This window comes from Mya arenaria, chromosome 12, assembly GCF_026914265.1.
Source record: "Mya arenaria isolate MELC-2E11 chromosome 12, ASM2691426v1".
NCBI lineage: Eukaryota > Metazoa > Mollusca > Bivalvia > Myida > Myidae > Mya > Mya arenaria.
This window is the reverse complement of record NC_069133.1, coordinates 9,935,780-9,946,173: the sequence shown is the minus strand read 5'-3', so window position 1 is coordinate 9,946,173 and position 10,394 is coordinate 9,935,780.

Below are 10,394 nucleotides of genomic sequence, written 5' to 3'. Positions count from 1 at the left end.
TGCATAACCTGTCCATTGGCAACACAACCTGTTCATTGGCAACACAACCTGTCTATTGGCAATATAACATATAAATAGGCAACACCGCCTGCATAACCTGTCCATTGGCAACACAACCTGTTCATTGGCAACACAAAATGTGTATTGGAAACACAACCTTATTTTTTGGCAACACAACCTGTATATTGGAAAACAAGCTGTTCATTGGCAACACAACCTGTATATTGGAAAACAAGCTGTTCATTGGCAACACAACCTGTATATTCGCATCACAAACTGTTCATTGGCAACACAACCTGTATATTTGCATCAAAAACTGTTCATTGACAACACAACCTGTAAATTGGCAAAATAACCTGTTCTTTGGCAACGCAATCAATATATTGGCAACACAACATGTTCATTTGCAACACAATCTGTTCATTGCAACACAACCTGTTCATAGGCAACACAACCTGTTCATAGGTAACACAACCTGTTCATAGGCAACACAACCTGTTCATTGGCAACACAACCTGCATACTGACAATTCAATCTGCACATTGGCAAAACAACCTGCATACTGACAACTCAATCTGCATATTGGCAAAACAACCTGCATACTGACAATTCAATTTGCATATTGGCAAAACAACCTGCATACTGACAACTCAATCTGCATATTGGCAAAACAACCTGCATAAAGGAAACATAACCTGTATAAAGGCAACACAACCTGTATATTGGCAACACAACAACACCACCTGTACAATTTTTGCAACACAACCTATATGTTTTTACCACACAACCTGTCCTTTGGCAACACAACCTGTATATTTAAAACACAACTTTTCCATTGGCAACACAACCTGTACATTTGTAACATAATCTGAAAATGTATATTGGCAACACAACATGTCCATTGGCAACATAACCTATTTTTTGGCAACACAACATGTTTATTGGCAACATAACCTGTTTATTGTCAACACAACATGTTCATTTGCAACACGACCTGTTCATTGGCAACACAACCTGTTCATTGGCAACATCACTTGTTCATTAGCAACATAACTGGTCCATTTGCAACGTAACCTGGTTATTGGCAACACAACATGTCCATTGGCAACACAACTTGTTCACTGGCAACACAACCTGTACATTGGCAACAAAATTTGTACATTGGCAACACAACCTGTTCATTGGCAACACAACCAGTGAATTGGTAGCACAACCTGGACATTTGAAACACAACCTGGACATTTGCAACACAACCTGGACATTGGCAACACAACCTGGACATTTGCAACACAACCTGTTCATTGGTAGCAGCACAACCTGTTAATTTGCAACACAGCCTGGACATTGGCAACACAGCCTGGACATTGGCAACACAACTTAGACATTGGCAACACAACCTGTTCATTGGTAGCACAATTTGGACATTGGCAACGCAACCTGTGCATTGGTAGCTCAACTTAGACATTTACAACACAGCATGGGCATTGGCAACACAACCTAGACATTGGCAACATATCCTGGACATTGGCAACACATCATTTACATTGCCAACACAGCCTGGACATTGGCAACACAACCCAGACATTGGCAACACAACCTGGACATTGGCAACACAACCTGGACATTTGCAACAGAATCTAGACATTGGCAACACAACCCAGACATTGGCAACACAGCCTGGACATTGGCAACACAACCTGGGCATTGGCAACACAACCTGGGCATTGGCAACACATCCTGGGCATTGGCAACACAACCTGGTATTGGCAACACAACCTGGTCATTGGTAACACGACCTGGACATTTGCAACACAGCCTGGACATTGGCAACACAACCTGGACATTGGCAACACAGCCTGGACATTGGCAACACAACCTGGACATTTGCAACACAACCTCGGTATTAGCAACAAAGCCTGGACATTTGCAACACAACCTAGACATTGGCAACACAACCTGGGCATTGGCAACACAACCTGGGTATTGGCAACACAACCTGGTCATTGGCAACACAACCTAGACATTGGCAACACAACCTGGGCATTGGCAACACAACCTGGACATTGGTAACACAGCCTGGACATTGGCAACACATCCTGGACATTGGTAACACAGCCTGGACATTGGCAAAACTGCCTAGACATTGGCAACACAACCTGGACACTGGCAACACACCCTGTTAATTGGCAACACAACCTGGACATTGGCAACACAACCTGGACATTGGCAACACAACTTGTTAATTGGCACCATTACGATAACACAATCGAGCCGTGTGCACCAAGTGAAGCATGTAAAAATCTAAATGTTTTATAGAGGAAACCGTTTGTCAATGGAAAGCTATTAAAGTGAGGGAACGGAACAATAACACTTTTCATGAAAACAAAAAATTAACGTTGTTGGAACTTTTTAACGTTCAACACAATCATAATCGATCTTGTGTAGCACTTTCACTGATTCTTTTTATTTGACTCGTAAACATATCTGAAACTCAACAGACTATACTAATCGTCTACCTCCATCGTAAACAAATTAGCACAAAAACGGAAGACGCGTTGGAGCATGTTCAACGCATAATAAATTGTTGTAGCTCAAATTATCCCCAACAATGACCTAATGATATCGTTATCTTATTTTAATACTGAATAACTTAACAATTCATAAATTGACAGCCATTGTATTGTTTTCAAGATATAAAACGTGTTTCATTCACATTGAACGTATTTGAATTTGTTTTTGAATTCTAATTCAGTTGCAGGGCCTCCACTGTCTAGCAATACTAGCTTAGTATGGACAGAAGCACACGATCATTGCACTATGTGGGCCCCGCCAGTGTCACCACTCCTGGTTGCAAGGGATGGTGTGTTCGCCAAAGGGAACTTTACTTCCAATACTTATACCCCTCGTGCATTGGGACAAAGTTTTTGGATTGACTACTTCCTCGAAGAAAAGACCAAAACTGTACACGGTAAACTCTACAAATCTGAAATCAATGACTGATTTTGACTACCTTACATATAATAATGCTCATTTTTCAATAATTAAAGACATTAGTAATTTAAAAGCTCAAATATATAGACATTGTTTGATCATGAAATGGGTGTGGAATTACCGTATGGCGTGCTGACTATAAGTTTCAGAAATTCTACCACGGCCTAGAGAGTAAGATAGGTATCCCAATCCGAGCTTTTTTGCGGAAACGAGGTGTACGCAAAACACCCTGTTCGAGGGTTGGGATGAACCCAGCTTGCACGAGCGGCCATGATAGATGCTTTTCCTCTCACCTCAGTTAAACAGTTTGGTGGAACTCTTTTGTATTATGTGAAAAAGTAGTTCCATACTGGTTCTTTTTTTATCTTTGTCCGTGGCCAAGATAATGATTTCCAGCATGGCCAAATCTACTTATCTGGGATGGGAGAAAAAGACATCTACTCCAACAGTTAAATGTTAAAGTGACCAACAAGCTTACTCATCAGCAGCAAAATATAGTATAACATTTAATTGTTTTGTAGATGAAGCAGACATATTTCAGTGTGGATATATCACACTCACGGAACCGAGCGTACAATATACAGATTGTTATGTGAAGAAAGGGTATATATGTAAACCATCTGACACGGAACCTGAACCATCAAATAGCGAACAAACAAACCGTAAGTTGTGTAGTTGTCTTTTGCCATTTCCATTAAAGGGACTCGCTCATGGTTTGTAAAATGCACTTTTTTGTATGTCGAAATAAAGTGAGGCAAATCAGTAGGAGTGTTAAAAATAAAATAGTTTAGTTAAATTTATAGAAATAGTTAACGGCAACTGACGGCTAGAACCCTTCAACAAATGTTGATATATACTCAAATATCGTCTTTGAAGTCCACGATTTTGAATAGCGTTAGTATTCTGATTGAACAAAAGGCTTAAAAGCTAAGTTATCCTTATGCTTGTGTATGATTCCTTGTGTGCGTGTGGCTTTGTTGTCAGTTTTCGAATTTTCCTTTAATGTACTGGCGTGGCTCCGTTCCCCACTAAACCCAGAATATTTTTCGTATACCTAAAGTGTATTTTTTTTTGCAATATCTGTATCAATGAGTAAAACAGTTATAGTATAATAAGTGTTCTCAGATGCATTACCGGGAAAAACATTTTGAGAGACTCCCTTTAAAACTAAGTACTGTTTTTCATGGACTGAGATCCCTTTGAATATAGGAGTCTGCGTGTTTTATTTTAATAGTAAAGTTAGTTTATACTCCATATTATACAACAATTGTTAAACAAGTTATTGCAGCATTGTATTGATCACTTTTGTTGGCACAATAATAAAATGGAGTTAGTTGTGGTGGAAACCGGAGTACCCAAAGGAAACTCACATGTCCAGCTTGGTGACCAGATATTAAACTCACATGTCCAGCTTGGTGACCAGAAATTAAACTCACATGTCCAGCTTGGTGACCAGATATTAAACTCACATGTCCAGCTTGGTGACCAGAAATTAAACTCACATGTCCAGCTTGGTGACCAGAAATTAAACTCACATGTCCAGCTTGGTGACCAGAAATTAAACTCCCATGTACCCAGGCTTGGAATCGAACCCGGGACGCCTTGGTGAGAAGGGAATGCACTTACCACTTCGCTAACCGCAAAGGAAAATTCATGCTGTAACAAACCATATGACTTCCTTATTCACAAGCTCTCACATTTGAGACCATGTTATGCACCAGTCAATTGTAACCACGGTCCCCCAGGTCCGGGAATAGCGGTGACTTTGATTTTCGGTCCAGCCAACCCCGGGTAAAATCTCCGAACTGCAGGAACGAACTGATGGTCAAATCCCCACCAAATGCCCCCTCACCCCAGGGAGCCTAGGTAAGGCAAATTCCCCGCTATATTTTGCACCAAGACAAAACCACCACATTCACCCGGCACTGCGGCGCCACCTGAATGGTTAAAACACGGCCCATTTCCCCGGCTTTCCCCGATATACCCCCGGACCTGGGGGCCTTGGTTACAATTGACTGGTGCATTGTGTGTTTGCGTTTTTAAATACCCGTTTCTTTGACTATGTAAAATTATAATGAATAATTTCTCCTATCGTTTTAAGGCCAAATGAGAATATAGATGCAAAGTTCAACACAATGTCTAAACTGACATTATACAATCGAGTATGCACGAGGTTTGACCACATCAGTTACAGTGTGTTTACCACGTGATAAATCGCGTCATCAATGCCACATCGGAGTTAAGAAAAGATAACTTTACTATTTCTTTACCATTTTAAATGAAACATAGCGCAGTTTATGTCGCTTACGGAGCCTTGCCATCGGTCTTTTACCAGATTTTGATTGAGTTTCTTAAAACACCTCGTCAAACCTTTTGACAATACGGCTGTCTGACGGAGCTCTGTCAAAACATTATTTTGGAAACAGGTTTGTGATGACAAGTGTGTGATGAAACTAATGACCTCATCAAATTTCGGTAATGAAACAAATACGGGGCTCTTTAAGCTTTTAAGTCTGCCCTTTGTTTCATTTAAAAATGGAGTTGTAAAAAAAAGTTATCTTTGATTTAAGTCTTCATTTTAAACAAATTGTTGCCTTCCGACGTAGTATATATGACGTAATTCATCACGTAGTATACACACTCTGAGTTACGGCTCTCTCGGACCTTTATATCTATAAAGAGGAATTATCATATATAACAGTCTGTTAAGTCAGCAAACGTTTTGATCCCACTTTTTTATACGTCATAAATAAACGAAAGGAAATTGCAAGGACTTTTTTTATCAAAGATCATATGGTAAGATCGATTTTTCCAATCCTTTTTTCTTGATTGTAACCATAATATAATTTATTTCATGCTTTTCGATGAAATATGGAGTTTTATCAGTAAAATAACAACAGTGAAATTATCAATTTGAAAACAACTGTTCGAGCATAAACAGAATGTTATATCATCGTACAAATGCATTTTGACCTGTTTTTCGTTTAAATGCGAAATACAAACCTCCCAGAAAATACACACACTAATGTACAGATTACCTGATATATTTGTTTAGCCGACGCTTCTAAATTTGTCAACAACCAAGCGTGGTCCTCATCATTACCTGGAAAACGCTCTTTCTTCAAGTGAAACAGACTAGTCTCCTAAACAGAGAGATGACTGAAAATCTATGTATCATGAAACACATTTTAAAATTAAGAAAAATATTTTAAATCCAATGAATATCTGCAATTGTTTCGCTACCACGTTCGACCTTTCAAATGTTCATTCAATAAATGGCGGCGTAGTAAATAAGTTATGTACTCATGCCTCGCTTAAATAAAAGTGATTTCGTTATTATGTTATAATTGCACTAAAAATACTTAATTGATTAATGTTTATGTATATCGTAATAAATTAGAAGATGACCCCATTATGATTTTCTTACGTTTTTTTCTTCCCATTTTCAAAGACACGGGTTTCTATGTTGGTGTACCTGCTGGTGTTGTCGCATTTCTTGGGATCGTTGGAGGAGTTGTATATCTTTATCGTTGTACCATGTAAGTATTTAATTTCAACTTTATGTTAATGTATAATGTCTTTGTTATTATGTGACTAGCGCACAGGTTACCACGACTGCCACTAGCGGGTCAAGGGGGCACCAGGCGCCCCCTCCCCTCCTAAAATACGCTCAAAATGCATCATTTCGGACGATAAATAATTAGAATTCTCAAGGGTGAGAACACAAAGCTCCCCGTGCCAACACTTTAGGCCAAATGAATTTTGGTACAAAGGGAAGCGCGCAACTCAAAAGGTAAAGCCCCTTTGTTGCGACCCCTCTAATGTTAAATCGTGGAACCGCCCCTGGTGGTGCATGCTTAGGTTTCTTTTCTTTTATCATAGATTGTGTTCATCCATCTTTCTGACTGAGCACATTTTGCATTTGTCAAGCAAAAGTAAACTTCCAAACCGTACTTGTTTTAGTTTTAGACAATATGGTTAATACATGGTGCATTAAAATCACGATACAACCGTGTATTTACTATTCTTAGTAGTGTTCATTCTGTGGTGTGAAATGTGAATATGGGTACCAAGGTTAATTGACGGTCGGGTACCCGGGTCTAAGATGTCTACCCTGTCTATGACCTAGTTGTGACCTTGTCCGTTGATAGTTGGTTGTAAGGCCTGAAACGTCGTGTTTCTTATCGGGGTCATCGATAAATATTTGGCTACTAGGCTTGTCTCTAAAACTATTATAGAGCACCGCAAGTGGATTTCCACCTTGTGAGAGTAGTCTTATATATCACACCACTAAGGGTCATATGACGTTATAAGGACCGGCCAGTCAGTCACGGCAAGTGTATATGGACCGAGGCGTTAGCCATTTACCTTCGTTGGCTGACATGCCGGTCCTTATAATGCCATATGGCCCTTATTGGTGTGTTATATTTCTTATATAAACCGAGTTTTATGACGCCAGCGGTCCAGACCGGCTAAAAATAAAATGTGCCCCTCTGACGTCATAAAACTGGATTTTTATTATTGTGATATGCGGTCCGATCGTCTTAATATATAAAAAGAAAGGACACATTTATGTATGGTATTATATACAAAGTCTTCAACTATGGTAGTATCAATAATAACCCTTAAATGGCCAAGTGGTTCGCATTAACCATTAACATTGTTCTTATACTTATGATTGTGCCACGTTGCTTTACACCAGACAAAAGTCGTCACCTCAATCGTCCATCCCGACTGGCGGACACAGTTTCACCAGACGAATACATAATGAGACTGATGACAACAAACTCCAACATCGAATAACAACATACTCCAAAATAGATGATGTAAAGATAGATGATGTAAAGGTAGATGATGGACAAAATAATGAAGGATTTAATGACCAAGGCCTGGCGTATGCAACTATTTGCATTCCACCCGCTTCCGAACGCTCTAAGCCAGTACCAGCACCGCGAAGTTTGCCTGGTTATTTGCAAATGACCGGAAACAGCAGTAATGACTATGACTCGTTACAAGTATCGGACAAAAAAGAACACATGTCTCACAAAAACATATATGAGACAACAGTTGGTGTTCATGCAGACGACACCTACAATGTCACGAATATATCTGGACGATCACAGCGGCAGCTGTCAGTACCCGATACCTACGGACGTCTGGCTTTGGGGCGTAAAGAAAACAAAGGCAATAGGGAGAGCAACTTTTGTGATTTAACATACGTCGGCAAAAACGACATAATCCCTAGCTCAAGCATCGAAAATCCTTCTTATGAAAGGAGTTAATATATATGAATATATCATCCGTATGACGATTAAACAGGATTGCAATCTTTTATCTCCGATTTAATATTAATTTAACCATTTGAATCACAGGGGCAAGGTGCGTTGTTTTGACACACTAATTTGACCACGCCCCCTCCCCCCCATTTTTGAAAAAAATCTAAAATCCCAGACATATAAAATAATGATGGGGGAACTATTACTTATGATAACTTACAAACAAACAAAATTTGAATTTGTATTCTATCATCCTAATAATTGAGTCATCAAATGTTTCAATGAGTGCAATGTGTACATTAGCCAAAAAGAAATCGTATGGATATTACATGCCTCAATAGCTTTTTACTTTCTTATATATCTGCTGATTTTGAATTCCTCTCATATTAATGCACAAGTCAATTGTAATACCGCCCCCCCGGTTGGATGAACCGAAAGTCACAGTCCCCTCTATTCTCCGGACCTGGGAAGGCCGTGGTTACAATTGACTGGTGCGTAACCACGTGAGAAAATGATAACTACATTGTATACATGTAACGATGCTACTTGTTATAATTTTAGTATATTGTGCAATATTTTATGAAGACATATACAAGCTGTATTCAAAACTATGTTGTTTTTTAAATTTCGTGCTGCGGTTGTCTGTTGGGATCCATTATGTGGCTGACTAAAAAAATGCATATACGCCTACAAGTGACGACCATTGATGTACTTTCTGGTGAAAACAAAAGCCTGACCGCCAGGTTCATATTCTGCGCTGCCCGCTGTGTCACAAAGCCTGACATTTATGAGTTATTAATCATTGACACTGATTACACAGTCATCATCAACCGACAGGTGATTTTACTCGGTATACAAAGCTTCTTAGAAATCAGCAGTAGTAGAATGACCTTTACTTTATTAAATTTCATTCTTAAAATGACATTATTATTCAAAATCAATACATACACATGTATAACAAACATACTTTTGACTGATAATCCTTTACTACTTATTAAATAAAGCATTTATGGAACATATTAATTACTGATAACAATGTTGTAGCTGTGTAATAGCAGAAAGCGCAAACATATTAAATGATTAGTGGTGAATGCTAAAAGATTTACTTGTTCTACTATAGTCTCCTAAGATTGAAATACCGTGTTTTATGCACATTTCTTTCAAATTAAACTCGGAATCCTTCATAAAAACCATTGTTTTCGATATCTATTCATCCTTAAAGGAATATTAAAACAATATTTGAATGCATCTTTAAGAAAACTATCAACCGACAACAATTACAATAAAGTATGTTTTTATATAAAAAAGAAATGATACTACAATATTAATATTTCCCCCAGAATTGTATTAGTACCTTTAATAATTTTATGATGGTATATCATCCGCTTCGGCGCGTTACCTTCAGTATTCGATTTCCGGTTTTATATTGCGTCAAAGACTTACTTAAATGACATGTGTAGTTATCGTCTGAGGCTAACATGAGGATTTTTCGTTGCAACATGCAACTTGGGCCAGTGTGACATGCACAGAGCATAGAAAATCTTCGGTTAACTGGTGTTGGTAAGCTTTCCTCTTGTTTTTTCGTTATATGCCAATCGTCGTTGTTAAAAGGGGTTTGACATTTGATGGTCCCAAAATCAACACATACAGTATATCATCAAAACAAGCATAAAATTGCCAATGCGAGCTAGTGGGAGGCAAATGATACACCATTTACATGATAAAAAAATAAAATAAATAATAAACGCATAATAATCCCATGTTCTTGTCTAATCTGTGTTTCCGCGTTTACAAATAACGCATAAAGGTTTCCAGTAAAAAGTAAGTACAATCACATCTGATTATGAGTTCAGATAACATAGCGCTGCTATTTGTAAACTTTCTGGAATTTACGTGGTAGACAACCCAAGTAAAATTGAAATTGGAAAAATGCGCAAACACTTCGAAAGATTTGTTACGTGGTGTGATACAGCAGTAAGTAAGATTCAACGCGTTGCACACAACGATGTCAATTTTATGTAAGTTTTTGATATTTTGTTTTATTTCTTGCAATCGTATCATCTAGTGTCGAACCCATTTTAAATGATTGTCTATTTATCCTTTCGGACACATTATAAAAAAAATATG